Genomic DNA, 16337 nt, shown 5'->3' with positions numbered 1-16337 from the left:
CTAAACGTACTACTATTCCTATGGAAGATAGTACTTTTTAAAAGATCCTTTAGATAGGAAACTTGAATCTTATCTAAGGAAAGCTTATTTATATTCAGGTCATCTTCTTAGGCCTGCAATTTTTTTTGGCTGATGTTGCAGCTGCTTCAACTTTTTGGTTGGAAACTTTAGCGCAACAAATATCGGATCATGATTTGTCTAGCATTATTAAAGGGACAGTCTAGTATAAATTAAACTTTCATTATTCAGATAGGACTTTTAATTTTTTTATTTTTTTTTTGAAACAGCTTTATTAAGAAATTAGTAGGGTTTGTACAGACAGTGCATGTTACATTTCGTTAGAGAAAAAAAATCACATTGATGGTATCAAGTACAGGGTATACTGACTGTTGACGGAGAATAATGCTGTCAGTTAGAAATTAAAGCTTTAAACAAACAAACAAACATACAGTAAAATGAAAAATATATTTGTGTGAGAAACAACAATGTCTGAGTGATTAATTTCGTCGTGAAACTGCGTGAGAAACTTCTTACTGTGGAACCTGGGATCTGGAGTTCACATAGTCCTCCCATATCACTTTCATTTGGGCATATGAATCTATGTTCTTGTTAGTCAAGTAGGAGTACTCCTCTAGCTCAAGAATTTGATTAAAAATGTGTAGCCATTGTGCTATATCTGGTACTATTCTGCTTTTCCAATTTTTTACCATTAATTTTTGAGACTGTTGCTACCAATAAATAGTAAATTCCTTCTATCCTTTGAAATCTTGCATGGGATGATATTAAAGAGCCACAGTAGGGGGTCCACAGGCAGAGAAATACCCAACATAACCGACATCTCACGTGCTACTTCCCTCCACATTCCCACTATTAGGGGACATGTCCACCATATGTGGGACATAGTACCTAAATGTACTCCGCATCTCCAACATCTATCGCTACGAGTGGGGAATAGTTTATGGAGTCTGGCAGGGGTAAGGTATCATCTCTGAATTATTTTTAAATTCATCTCAATCAATCTGCTGGATGCAGAAATTCTAGTCACTGTCGAGAATATTAGTGTTCTGTCTGTGTCGGTCAAGTCGATCCCCAGTTCTTTCTCCCAACTATCAATATAATATGGGCTATTTGTTGTGGACTGTAGAAGGGCATAAGTTAGTGAGAGAGCTCTTCTAATGGGAGCCTTAGAGTTGCATAAGGCCTCAAACGGGGTTAGTGTGCGTAAAAAGTTATTCCTATCTTTATGTTTATAAATATAAGAGTGGCACTGTCTCAAGACAAACCAATTACTGAATGCCATGAGGCCTGACTCCATCAGTTCAGGGCTTGTATAAAGATGCTGTTCGTTCCCTAAATGCACCATCATGATTACTCTATTATTTTCTGTGGCAGGGGCTTGTCTGAGGAGGCCCGTCCCCGGGGGAAAGTCTATATTATCGGTAAGCGGAGTCAAGGGTGAGAACCTGGATGAGATGTGCGGATATTCAGTCAGGATCCTATCCCACGCTTTCAACGTTTCTAGAATGAGTGTATTTTGTGTGATCTTATCTGGAAAGGTCGCCCGTCTCTGCCAACATAGTGCCCCCAGGTGTCTCTGTTCTGTGATATCATGTTCCAACCTCACCCATGCCTTGTGTTCATAGTTTGTATACCAGTCTATCACCCTTTGCAGGAAGACAGCCTGTCTATATTTCGTCAAGTTAGGAACTCCCAAGCCTCCATCCTTAACGTGCATGCACATAATTTTTTTATTTATTCTAGCTTTTCTTCTATCCCAAATATAATCGAATATTACTTTCTGGAGGGTGTCTAAGAAATTAGAAGGGATAGTAATTGGTACTGTCTGGAGTATATATAGTATCCGTGGCAGAACATTCATCTTTGTGGCCTGGATTCTACCTAACCACGTTATGTGTTGGGAACGCCATGAAGACATGTCTGCAGTGAGGGTTCTTTGTAAAGTTTTGTAATTAAGTGCAAACATCTCCTTTTCGGAGGGGGCTAGCATTATCCCTAGATATTTTAGGCTATTTCTCTGGATTCGGAATGGGCATAACTCCCTAATCCGTTCCAGTGTATGTCCTTCACACTGAATGGGTAGCATTTCAGATTTGTTTTAATAATCAAAAAATTGGATGCCAAATGGAAGCTATCCAACTCTTTCAACAAATGGGAAATAGTCTCAGCTGGGGAGGTTAGGAAAAACAGCACATCGTCTGCGAATAGTAAAGTTTTATGTTCCCTATCTGCTATTGTGATGCCTAGGATGTCCCTATTTAGCCTTATCTTTGCTGCCAATGCTTCTACTACGCACGCGAACAGCAGGGGCGACAATGGGCATCCCTGCCTCGTTCCATTGGAGATGTCTAGTTTCCCTGAGAATACACCATTCACCCTAACTTTAGCTGTTGGAGAGGTATACAGGGCCATTATTTTTGAGATAAAACTATCACATATACCAAATTTCTGGAGTATCCTCCTAAGAAAAAGCCAACTGACGCGGTCGAAAGCTTTCTCCGCGTCAGTGGAGACCACCACTGTTGGTATTTTGTTACTTTGTACATAGTTGACAAGATGAATTGCCCTTACTGTGTTATCTTTCGCCTCTCGGGCCTGTATAAAACCCACCTGATCGTTACTTATGATGGACGGTAGGACTAATCCTAATCTGTTAGCCAATATCTTTGAATATATTTTCAAGTCAGTATTTAACAACGAAATTGGGCGGAAGTTCTCAGGTCTATCTGGTGGTTTGCCCTGTTTCGGGAGCACCATAATATATGCTTCTAAATTAAGCTGCGGGAATGGGACCTCCTCTGTTATATCATTGAACAAGGACACCATGTGTGGGATCAGAATATCTCTAAATTTTTTAAAATAGTTGTTAGTAAATCCATCGGGACCTGGAGATTTATTTGATGGGAGTTGGGAAATAACTTCCTTTATCTCTTCGAGGGTTATAGGAGCTTTAAGAGTGTTATTCTGGTCTTGCGTTAGCTGAGGTAAAGGAATATTTCTTAGATAGTTCTGAATATACCTGTCATGGCCAGGGCTATCAGTATGTAAGCTTTCCAAGTTGTATAAACGTTCGTAATATGTCCTAAAGGCTTCTGCTATTTTGTCTGAGGTATATACTTCCTTATTGTGGTTATTTTTAAGTGTCAAGATATAACTCCTATTTATTTTTCTTTTTAATTTCCTGGCTAGAATTGGGCCACATTTGTTATCCCCTTCATAGTATTTTTGTCGCAATCTAAATGTCTGTCTCTTGCATTCCTTTCCCATGAGTGAGTTAACTGCCTCCCTACATTCAGTTATTTTCTGCTGAAGAGCTAAATCTGTAGAGTCTGACTCTCTTTGTTTTTCCAGTGTCTATAGTTGCTGTAATAACTCGTTGAGGGCCCTATTTGTCTGTTTGGTTTGGTGGGATTGAATACTAATTATCTCCCCCCTTATTACAGTCTTGTGTGCCTCCCATACCATTCTGATGTCTGTCTTGGGGGTCGCGGTCGTGTTAATAGTAAAATATTCCGTTATTGATTTTTCTAAGCATTGAATAATGGTTGGGTCTCCCAGGATGCCTTCCTCCAATCTCCATGAGTGTTGTCTGCAGGGGATATGTGGCCAGTTAAACTCGCAGCTAACTATAGAATGGTCAGACCATGAATTTGGTAGTATTCTTAATCGTGTGACTCTAGCTAGGTTAGTGACATCTACCATTATGTAGTCAATGCGTGAGTGTCTTTGATGTGGATTGGAGAAAAAAGTATATTCTTTCCTATCGGGATAAAGTACCCTCCAGGCATCATGTAGGGCAAGATCTTTCAGTTGTATTTTAACAGAGTTAATCACCCGGTGAGGAGTAGAAGAGGTATGGTTAGAGTTATCCAGTATGGGATTCATTGTAATATTAAAATCCCCCCCCATGACCACCGCCCCCTTAGCTAGTTGCAATAACAGATTAGATAATTGTTTAAAAAAGTTATCTTGTTTTAAATTTGGGGCATAAACATTCACCAAGGTGACTACTGAGTTATAAAGTTTCCCTATTAAGATGAGATATCGCCCCTGTTTATCCGCGATTTTCCTAGTTAGTGTGAATGGGATACCCCTCTTTATTAGGATGGCAACCCCATTTGTTTTGGCAGTGTTCGAGGCGTAGTATGAGTCTCCAAATTTATATGTAAAGGTCCTGGGTTCCCTACCTCTAATAAAATGTGTCTCTTGTAAAAAGACCACCTCTCCTTTTTTCTGTTTGAGGTCTTTCAGTGCTATATTTCTTTTGTACTGGCTGTTAAGTCCCTTTGTGTTAGTTGTAAGGAAGTGGAGATTGCTCTTTGTGTATAACATTTTAACTAGTTTCCCTTCCTCCACCCATTCTCAAGGTTTGAAAAGTGACTATGCTATGTGGGGGCTTCTTAAGTGATGGTATGACATTCCCAGAAAGAGGTACAAGTATGCAGCATTGTATATATTCCCAGTTCCGTTCAACTATCATCTTATCACTTATGCAGCTATATTTGAATGGCAGTTGATTCACTCCATGACATTTGATTATAAGATTAAAACTAAAATTTAAGCATAAAAATAAATAACAATAAACAGTAAACAAAATCTTTGTCCCTTTGAGAGAACCGTCTCTCAGGGCCATAATATGGATGGGGAGTGTGTCCAGGACCACTCCTTAAACATGCAAATTTCTGAATTTCTTTCAACCTAAGGGTATGTGAAAAAAAGGCAGAAAAATGTAAACATAAACATTAACGTTAATTTTAAACTTTAAACATTAAACATTAAACATGGTCACAAGACTATTGTCCATAATGGGAGGTTCATTGGGTGAGCTGTCTGTGCTCGCTAAGTAAGCACAGCAGTGTAATTGTTCTTCCAACGGGCACCTGGGAGGTGAATGTCAATTTGGAGCTACGAATAAAGCCATGGCCCGGGGAAGTCATTGTCTATTATAATGAACGCTCCATAACATCTGGGAATGTTTATAATCTTTTAGTAAAGGGAAAAAAGGAAGAGTAAATTAGATTGATCTCACCCATTACTTGGTCAGTTCACCAGAGCTGAGAATTTAAGAGTCCACTTCTACTTCAGGGCTTGATGGTTGATCCAGTTCTTTTGCCTTCTTTCTCTTTGGTGGTACTTTGGTCCACCTCTGAATTGAGTCCTGATTGGGCTGTATGCGTTGTCTGGTTTCTTCCTTCCCTACATCTGAAGGATGCGGCCGTCGAAAAGAGAGTTTCAAATCTTCTGCTAGGGCAGGTAGATCCTCTTCTGTTTTATAGATAATTGTACGCCCCTCATGAGTCACTATTAAACTGAATGGATAGCCCCAGCGGTATCGTATTCGTTGCTCCTGCAACACTTTAGTAATAAACCTTACTTCTCTTCTTCTTTGTATAGTAGCTGGGCTGAGGTCCATGAATATTTGTAGCTTATGGTCCACATATTGGATAGTAGGGGTGGAACGGGCTGCCTGCCAAATCTTTTCTTTTTCTGCGTAGCGTAGGAATCTTAGGATTATGTCTCGTGGCGGGGCATTTGGAGGCGGGGGCGGTCTGAGGGCCCTATGCGCTCTGTCCAGTTCTATGTCAGGAATTGATTGATCATCCAAGAGAAGTTTAAACAGACCCTGTAGATAATTAGGGATATCTAAATGTGAAACGGTTTCAGGGACGCCCCTGATCCTCAGGTTATTACGGCGCCCCCTGTTGTCCAGCTCCTCTATCTTATCTTGCAGGGTCTCCATCTGAGCTTGGTGTATATTAACCTGTGTGGTTACTCCATCAAATAAAGTATTCATAGTCTCTTGTGTTTCTTCTACATATTCAATTCTCTGCCCCATTTCATTTAAATTCTGCTTCATATTTGCTAGATCTTTTGTTATTAAGTCCTTAAGAGCATCAAAGTCAGCTTTGGTGGGTAGGTTGGCTATGTCTGCTTTAATCTGCGTGGCATAAGACCATGAGATGTCCGTGGCTGAATTCGCAGAGGTTTCTATACTTGGTGAGTCTTGGCTATGTGAGTCTCCCTCTTTTTGATTATTTGTAGGGCATTGGAAAAAATTGCTTACTGAAGTGGTAAGCTGTGAGTGCGATTTGGCCGCTTTGTCAGCTTTATTTTTAGCTTTAGATGTCATGTTGAATTTGTGGTAAGGCCTCTGCAAATTGTATGCACGTGGGAGAGGATTACAACACAATAAAAATTGATTCACTGTTTGCGTTACTGACTCGCTCTATCTTCTCTGCTCCTTTATATCAAAGAATTTATGAAAAGTGTCCTGCTTGGGGGCAGCGATAAAATCAAGGCCTCTCTCCTCTAGGTTATTTCCCAAGTCTGCTTAGTTTTTCTGCATTTTCCTGTGACCGGATTATGAGGTGCCTTCTCTACACATCGTTCAGTGTAGGGGGACTTGCTTCAGTTATTAAGAGGCTTGAACGCTCCATTGTGAGTGAGCCTGCCTCCGCTCCAAACACTTCAGTATCGCCCTTTAGCTAGGCCGTAATGGCGGCGAAACTTTAATGTTGTCGTCTTTAGTAAACAGCTGCCGCAAGGTTTGACGGCCGTCAAAATTAGTATGCCTGGTGTTTGGGCTTTAGCAGCGCTTATTGTCCCGGTGTAGTCAGTGTGTCAGTTCTTACCAGATGGCGATGCCCTTAAGTATCGGTGACGACTTTTAGCGTTGTGACGGATCTGCTCAAGTGCCCATGTCGGATCTTTCGGTCACCTCCACCTTTGCCGGGCATATCCTTGTCCACAATCTGCACAAAATTTTTTTGGTAGAGGTCTGTAACCCTTAGTTAGTGCACAAAAGGAGTAGTCCCGGTGCCGGAGCTTCACACACAAGCGGCCATTCACCTGCGTGGCCAGGCTCCGCCCCCCAGGACTTTTAATTTTAATCAACTTTCAAATTTACTTTTATCATCTAATTTGCTTTTTTCTCTTGGTATTCTTAGTTTAAACTAAACATAAGTAGACTCATATGCTAATTTTTAAGCCTCTGAGGGCTGCCTCTTATCACATGCTTTTTAAATCTCTTTTCAGAGGCGTAACTAGAAACCACAGGGCCCAGGTGCAAGAATCTAAGAAGGGGCCCCCCTCCAAAAAAAGGTGAATTTAATACATATATTTTTTTTTTTTACATTTAACACAGAAAAAAATGTGAATCAGATTAAATGTCTGCAAAAGGAGGTACCCTGTGCCCACAGTCTGTGAGATGGTCTGACCCCTATTACTATATATATACAGGGAGTGCAGAATTATTAGGCAAGTTGTATTTTTGAGGATTAATTTTATTATTGAACAACACCCATGTTCTCAATGAACCCAAAAAACTCATTAATATCAAAGCTGAATATTTTTGGAAGTAGTTTCTAGTTTGTTTTTAGTTTTAGCTATTTTAGGGGGATATCTGTGTGTGCAGGTGACTATTACTGTGCATAATTATTAGGCAACTTAACAAAAAACAAATATTCATTTCAATTATTTATTTTTACCAGTGAAACCAATATAACATCTCAACATTCACAAATATACATTTCTGACATTCAAAAACAAAACAAAAACAAATCAGTGACCAATATAGCCACCTTTCTTTGCAAGGACACTCAAAAGCCTGCCATCCATGGATTCTGTCAGTGTTTTGATCTGTTCACCATCAACATTGCGTGCAGCAGCAACCACAGCCTCCCAGACACTGTTCAGAGAGGTGTACTGTTTTCCCTCCTTGTAAATCTCACATTTGATGATGGACCACAGGTTCTCAATGGGGTTCAGATCAGGTGAACAAGGAGGCCATGTCATTAGATTTTCTTCTTTTATACCCTTTCTTGCCAGCCACGCTGTGGAGTACTTGGACGCGTGTGATGGAGCATTGTCCTGCATGAAAATCATGTTTTTCTTGAAGGATGCAGACTTCTTCCTGTACCACTGCTTGAAGAAGGTGTCTTCCAGAAACTGGCAGTAGGACTGGGAGTTGAGCTTGACTCCATCCTCAACCCGAAAAGGCCCCACAAGCTCATCTTTGATGATACCAGCCCAAACCAGTACTCCACCTCCACCTTGCTGGCGTCTGAGTCGGACTGGAGCTCTCTGCCCTTTACCAATCCAGCCACGGGGCCCATCCATCTGGCCCATCAAGACTCACTCTCATTTCATCAGTCCATAAAACCTTAGAAAAATCAGTCTTGAGATATTTCTTGGCCCAGTCTTGACGTTTCAGCTTGTGTGTCTTGTTCAGTGGTGGTCGTCTTTCAGCCTTTCTTACCTTGGCCATGTCTCTGAGTATTGCACACCTTGTGCTTTTGGGCACTCCAGTGATGTTGCAGCTTTGAAATATGGCCAAACTGGTGGCAAGTGGCATCTTGGCAGCTGCACGCTTGACTTTTCTCAGTTCATGGGCAGTTATTTTGCGCCTTGGTTTTTCCACACGCTTCTTGCGACCCTGTTGACTATTTTGAATGAAACGCTTGATTGTTCGATGATCACGCTTCAGAAGCTTTGCAATTTTAAGAGTGCTGCATCCTTCTGCAAGATATCTCACTATTTTTGACTTTTCTGAGCCTGTCAAGTCCTTCTTTTGACCCATTTTGCCAAAGGAAAGGAAGTTGCCTAATAATTATGCACACCTGATATAGGGTGTTGATGTCATTAGACCACACCCCTTCTCATTACAGAGATGCACATCACCTAATATGCTTAATTGGTAGTAGGCTTTCGAGCCTATACAGCTTGGAGTAAGACAACATGCATAAAGAGGATGATGTGGTCAAAATACTCATTTGCCTAATAATTCTGCACTCCCTGTATATATATATATATATATATATATATATATATATATATATATATATATATATATATATATATATATATATATTGACACTATTTAACCCCCCAGTACTGTATATAGTAAGTTAGTGACACAGTCTGTAATCTGCCGGTGAGATGCTAGCCTGACCCTACCCGCCCAGTACACCCCCCATACTGTATATAGTGGTACTCTATAGTGACACTGTTTACCCCCTACCCCCCCATGCTGTAGTAACAAGGTCTGTAATTTGCTGGTTCCACAAACATACACAAACACACATACATGCATAAATACACACACAGTCACATACATACACACACCATACACACACACATAAATACCAATGGGTAAAACAGAAACACTAACCCCTGTAGTCATGTCACACTCACATGATATCAGTGCAGGCAGTGGTAGGTTAACGTTTTTTATTTAAAAATAAATAAATTATAATATATATATATATATATATATATATATAGATATATATATATATATATATATATATATATATATTTTTTTTTTTTAAAGCTGGGCCCCCACCCTCAGGGGCCCAGTCGCACCTGCGACCTCTGCACCCCCTGTAGTTTCGCCCCTGTCTCTTTTCAACACAGAGACAGAAAGTACACGTGGGCCATATAGATAACACTGTGTTCAGGCACAGAGGGTTATTTAAGATCTAGCACAAGACAATGCTAAATTTAAGACAATAGATAATAAACAGTCACAGTCATGTGATCAGGGGGCTGGAAGAAGGTTCCTAGATACAAGATAATCACAGAGGTAAAATGTATATTAATATAACTGTGTTGGTTTTACAAAACTGGGGAATGGGTAATAAAGGGATTATCTATCTTTTAAAACAATAACAGTTCTATGGTAGACTGTCCCTTTAAGTTAATTCAACATGCTAATAATTTCATTTGTGATGCCATTTTTGATATTATCAAAATTGATGTTAAATCTATGTCTTTAGCTATTTTAGCTAGAAGAGCTTTGTGGCTCAAATCTTGGAATGTTGGTATGACTTCTAAGTCCAGATTGCTATCTCTTTCTTTCCAAGGTAATAAATTATTTGGTTCTCAGCTGGATTCAATATTTTCAACTGTCACTGGGGGAAGAGAGTTTTTTTGCCTCAGGATAAAAGACCTAAGGGTAAATCTAAAGCTTTTAACCGTTTTCGTTCCTTTTGACATAATAAGGAACAGAAACCTAATCCTTCCCCCAAGGAATCTGTTTCCAATTGGAAGCCTTCTTCAAATTGGAATAAATCCAAGACATTTAAGAGATCAAAGTCAGCCCCCAAGTCCGCATGAAGGTGTGGCCCTCATTCCAGCTAAGCTGGTAGGGGGCAGATTAAAATTTTTCAAAGATGTTTGGACCAATTCGGTCCAAAATCATTGGATTCAGAGTATTGTCTCTCAGGTGTACGGAATAGGATTCAGAGTAAGACCGCCTGTGAGAAGATTTTTTCTCTCACGCATTCCAGCAAACCCAGTAAAGGCTTAGGATTTCCTGAAGTGTGTTTCAGACCTTGAGTTATAAGGGGTAATCATGCCAGTTCCGTTTCAGGAACAGGGTCTTGGGTTTTATTCAAATCTATTCATTGTCCCAAAGAAAGAAAATTAATTCAGGCCAGTTCTGGATCTAAAGATTTTGAATCGATATGTAAGAGTACCAACTTTCAAAATGGTGACTAAGGACTATTCTGCCTTTTGTTCAGCAAAGGCATTATATGTCCATGATAGACTTACAGGATGCATATCTTCATATTCCGATTCATCCGGATCACTATCAGTTCCTGAGATTCTCTTTTCTAGACAAGCATTACCAATTTGTCGCTCTTCCATTTGGCCTAGCGACAGCTCCAAGAATCTTTTCAAAGGTTCTCTGTGCCCTACTCTCTGTAATCAGAGAGCGGGGTATTGCAGTGTTTCCTTATTTGGACGATATCTTGGTACTCACTCAGTCTTTACGTTCTGCAGAATCTTACACAAATCAACTAGTGTTGTTTCTTTGAAGACATGGAGTATCAATTTAAGAAAAATTTCATTGATTCCTCAGGCAAAGGTAACCTTTTTAGGTTTCCAGATAGATTCAGTGTCCATGACTTTGTCTCTAACAGACAAGAGACGTTTGAAATTGGTTGCAGCCTGTCGGAACCTTCAGTCTCAGTCATTCCCTTCAGTAGCTATGTGCATGGAAGTTTTAGGTCTCATGACTGCAGCATCGGACGCAATCCCCTTCGCTCATTTTCATATGAGACCTCTCCAGCTTTGTATGCTGAACCAATGGTGCAGGGATTATACAAGGATATCACAATTAATATCCTTAAATCCCAATGTTCGACTTTCTCTGACTTGGTGGTTAGATCACCATCGTATAATTCTAGGGGCCTCTTTTGTTCGTCCATCCTGGACTGTGATCACAATAGATGCGAGTCTTTCAGGTTGGGGAGCTGTTTGGGGATCTCTGACAGCACAAGGGGTTTGGAAATCTCAAGATGCAAGATTATCAATCAATATTTTGGAACTCCGTGCAATTCTCAGGGCTCTTCAGTTTTGGCCTCTGTTGAAGAGAGAACCATTCATTTGTTTTCAGACAGACAATATCACAACTGTGGCATATGTCAATCATCAGGGTGGGACTCACAGTCCTCAAGCTATGAAAGAAGTGTCTCGGATACTTGTTTGGGCAGAATCCAACTCCTGTCTAATTTCTGTGGTTCATATCCCAGGTATAGACAATTAGGATTATCTCAGTTGTCAGACTTTACATCTGGGAGAATGGTATCTCCACCCAGATGTGTTTTCTCAAGTTGTTTAGATGTGGGGGCTTCCAGAAATAGATCTGATGGCATCTCATCTAAACAAAAAACTTCCCAGGTACCTGTCCAGGTCCAGGGATCCTCAGGTGGAAGCAGTGGATGCATTGACACTTCCTAAATCAATCTCTCCTCCTTGGAGTCTTAATTTGGTTTTGAAGACTTTATAGGCTCCTCCATTTGAGCCTATGCATTCTTTGGACATTAAGCTACTTTCTTGGAAAGTGTTGTTTCTTTTGGCCATCTCTTCTGCTAGAAGAGTTTCTGAATTATTTGCTCTCTCTTGTGAATCTCTTTTTCTGATTTTTCATCAGGATAAGGCAGTTTTGCAGACTTCATTTAAATTCTTACCTTAGGTTGTGAATTCTAACAACATTAATAGAGAAATTGTTGTTCCTTCCTTGTGTCCTAATCCTAAGAATTCTTTGGAGAGATCTTTACATTCTTTGGATGTGGTGAGAGCTCTGAAATATTATGTTGAAGCTACTAAAGATTTCAGGAACACTTCTAATCTATTTGTTATCCTTTCTGGTTCCAGGAAAGGTCAGAAGGCTTCTGCCGTTGCCTTGGCCTCGTGGTTAAAACTTTTTATTCATCAAGCCTATTTGGAGTCGGGTCCAGCCCCGCCTCAGAGAATTATAGCTCATTCTACTAGATCAGTTTCCACTTCATGGGCTTTTAAGAATGAAGCTTCAGTTGATCAGATTTGCAAAGCAGCAACTTGGTCTTCTTTGCATACATTTACTAAATTCTACCATTTTGATGTATTTGTTTCTTCGGAAGCAGTTTTTGGTTGGTGATTTTTCTGCTTTTTATTTAAATTTTTTCCTCTCATTTATGAGAATTAACTTATATTTTGGGTTGTGGATTAATTTTTTCAGCGGAAAATGGCTTTTTTTTATTTTTATCCCTCCCTCTCTAGTGACTCTTGGGTATTGCTATCCCATACATCACTAGCTCATGGTCTCTTGCCAATTACATGAAAGAAAACATAAATTATGTAAGAACTTACCTGAAAATTCATTTCTTTCATATTGGCAAGAGTCCATGAGGCCCACCCCCTTTTTTATGGCGGTTATGATTTTTTTGCATAAAGCACAATTATTTCCAAATTCCTTTGTTGATGCTGTTTACTCCTTTCTTTATCACCCCACTTTTTGGCTATTCGTTAAACTGAATTGTGGGTGTGGTGAGGGGTGTATTTATAGGCATTTGAGGTTTGGGAAACTTTGCCCCTCCTGGTAGGATTGTATATCCCATATGTCACTAGCTCATGGACTCTTGCCAATATGAAAGAAATGAATTTATCAGGTAAGTTCTTACATAAATTATGTTTTTTCCTTTTCCTGGGCAGAAAAAGGTATGCAATATTTGGGAGTATCTCTTTCAGGCAGAGTAGATTCCCTGTACCATAACAACTATCAACCTATGCTGTCCCATATAAGAAACCTACTGCAGAAGTGAGGAAAAATGAAACTTTCACTATATGGTCGAATAATCGGAGTCAAAATGTCGATACTTCCAAAATTACTATATTTGTTTAGATCCCTCCCGGTCTCTGTCCCTGCCCAAGTCCTTAATAAACTCCAAAAAGCCGTTATATCATTTATTTGGCAGGGAAGGCGATCCAGAACTAATAGACGCACTTTGTGTAGGGGTAGAGGGGGAGGAGGCATGGGATTACCAGATCTTCTAACTTACTATTATGCTGCAAGGTTAGCCCAAACATCTCTATGGCATAACAAAACAGATAGCATTCAATTGGTCCAGCTAGAATCTGATATGGTTATAATTGACTCAATTTATAAATTACTTTGGTCTAGCAGGCCTTCCAGACCTTCAAACTGGAAGACTTTCCTATCTATCTCACACACTGTCTCACTATGGGATTCCCTGACCATGAAGTTCAAATTACTTTCAAAGAAATCCAGAGCAACCCCACAAGTGACTTTCTCCTTGACCCCAGATTCGGGGCTCCAGACTAAATGGGCAAATAAGGGAGTATATAGAATAGCAGATTCATTGCATAACCAATCTTTCATGGATTTTAAGACATATGTTGACCTTGGCAACCAAGACGGTCCTAGTTGGTTCCATTATTTGCAGTTTAGGGCAAGAGTGGCTGACATTATAGGTAATTCCAGCAGGGAAGGCTCTACCTATCTAGAACATCTTTGTTTAGCTACTCACAGATTAAAATGAACTATTTCTAGATTATATTCCATATTTAATAACCCATTAGCATCACCTAAACTTCCCTTTATGCTTAAATGGGAAGAAGACTTTAATTTTTCTTGGTCACTCGAGAAATGGAGTACCACCCTTCATAGGGGCACCTCATTCTCCATTTGTGCACATTTAAAAGAAAATTATATGAAGGTTGCATTTAGTTTGTACTTCCACCCTTCCAGATTACATTGCCCAGACCCAGGGGGGGGAAATTGTTTAAGAGGCTGTGATGAGAAAGGGACTTACCCTCATATGTAGTGGTATTGTCTGCATGTTTCCAACATTTGGTCACAAACCTCAGAATTACTGAGTTCCATTTTTGATACTTCTATAAAATTAACGCCCACACAGGCCCTTCTTCATGAACCCCTGCCTGGGCTGGGCAAATCAAGAAATAAACTTCTGTTCTTTATCTGTACATTAGTCAGATTAACTATAGCTCGATACTGGAAGTCAGTGGTTCCAACCTTTCAGATTATTTTGAACAAAATAGCCTACTACTACCAAATGAGCAGTAATGCTGCCGACCTTTTAGACACTAAAGAACAGTTCATCTCCATATGGGAACCGTGGATTATGTACTCAGAGTCTAGCACTAGAAGGCAATAAAGTTCGCCTGTGCTACGTATTAGTTACTGTAGGTTAGATAAGATTGTCGCTACTATACTGAAAGCATTGCTCAAGAATAGATGCTAAAGCTGTATACACAAGGTTTTGGTAACATGGTTGCTCATCATGGTTGTAGAAGTGAAGGTTTGATTAGTGGAAACCCCCTTTGGGTCGGGACAACAATGATGTGAAGGAGGCATATTGTAATGACCAACTATTTTTCCTTCCATTCGCCCTTGGCTGTGACTTGTTATCTATGACTGTGACCTGTACCTGTAAGATTCATTTACTGTTATATTACTGTTGTGATGTATACTTGAGGAACAAAATAATAAAAATATTTTTTCAATTAATTCTGACACTTTGCCCCGCATTCAGCTTCTGCAAGGGCCTCACAGAGTGTCTCCTGTCGTAGAAGAATCGATAGCCCCTTTTTGCCTCTACATCTCTCCTAAGGACCTCGTCCTGGGGAATAGAGCCAGTTGGCTGGAAGACACTCACAGAGGGTAAGGTGGTGCGAATCTGACGTCCTAGCATCAGCTGCGCCGGGCTAAAACCCGTGGCTTGAATGGGAGTTGCCCTATAGGACAAGAGGGCCAGGTATGGCTCAGATTGCTTCAAAATAAACTTTGTTGTTTGAACTGCCCTTTCAGCCATTCCACTGGCCTGCGGGTAATGTGGACTTGACGTGGAATGTACAAAATCATATTCCCTGCTGAAAGAACTGAACTCTGTGGAAGCAAACTGCATTCCGTTATCACTCACCAACTCCATTGGTATGCCCCACCGGGCGAACAAGCTCTTGAGACGAGTGATAACGGCTTGACTTGTGATTTCATTCAAAGGTGCAATTTCCAAATACCTGGAATAGTAGTCGATCATGACTAGGTACTTTTTCCCGTGCAGCTTGCACAAATCAGCAGTTATTTTCTGCCAGCGGAGTAGAAATCAAGGGCTCCCTTCTCTGAGTAGGCCTGCGTTCCCGGCAAAAGGTGCATTTTGACACATGGCTTGCAATGTCTGAACTAATCCCCGGCCACCATACTGCCGTAGCTGCCCTTTCTCTGCACTTTGTAATGCCCAAGTGGCCATCATGAATCCTGCTTAACATCTCCTGCCGCATGCTAACAGGAATAACAATGCGGTCCTGGAACAGCACCAACCCATCCAGCTCCGTAAGCTGCAACCTTTTTGACTGGTAAGAACTTAAAGACATCCAGGCTGCCCGACTCTCGGGCCAGCCTTCTTTAATGTAATTAATAACTTCTTGAAGGTCTGTATCTAAATATGTCTCCTTTCTTATTTGTTCTAGCTTCCCTGAAGAAATGGACTTGGAGGCCAGAACTGAATCTACATACACCTTCACGTCTGATTCCATTGAAGATTCTTCAGCAGCAGCCAGCGGGGGCCTGGAAAGTGTATCTGCCACAACCAGTTTCCCCGGCACATGCACTGCCTAAACGTTGAACCTGAGCAACCTCATTAGAAGTCTCTGGCATCTTAGGGGTGTTTTGTCAATATCATAGGAGTTGATTAGAAGGACTAGCGTTTTATGGTCAGTCTTCAGACTAAATTTCTCTAAACCTACTAGGTAAGGCTGAAAGCGCTCACCGGCCCAAACTGCAGCCAGACACTCTTTCTCAATTTGGGCGTATTTCGACTCAGCAGCCGTCAGTTTACGGGAACAGTAAGCGATGGGCTGTAGTTTGTTCTCATTCAACTGCAGGAGGGCGGCCCCTAACCTGTAACTGCTTGCATCAGCACTAACCACAGTCTTTTTGGAAGGGTCATAGAACCCCAACACTGGGGCAGACCCCAGCAGGGACTTGACCTGCACAAAGGATTCTTCCTGTGAAG

Source organism: Bombina bombina, chromosome 4 (assembly GCF_027579735.1).
Source record: "Bombina bombina isolate aBomBom1 chromosome 4, aBomBom1.pri, whole genome shotgun sequence".
Classification (NCBI taxonomy): domain Eukaryota; kingdom Metazoa; phylum Chordata; class Amphibia; order Anura; family Bombinatoridae; genus Bombina; species Bombina bombina.
Note: the sequence above shows the minus strand (reverse complement) of the source record.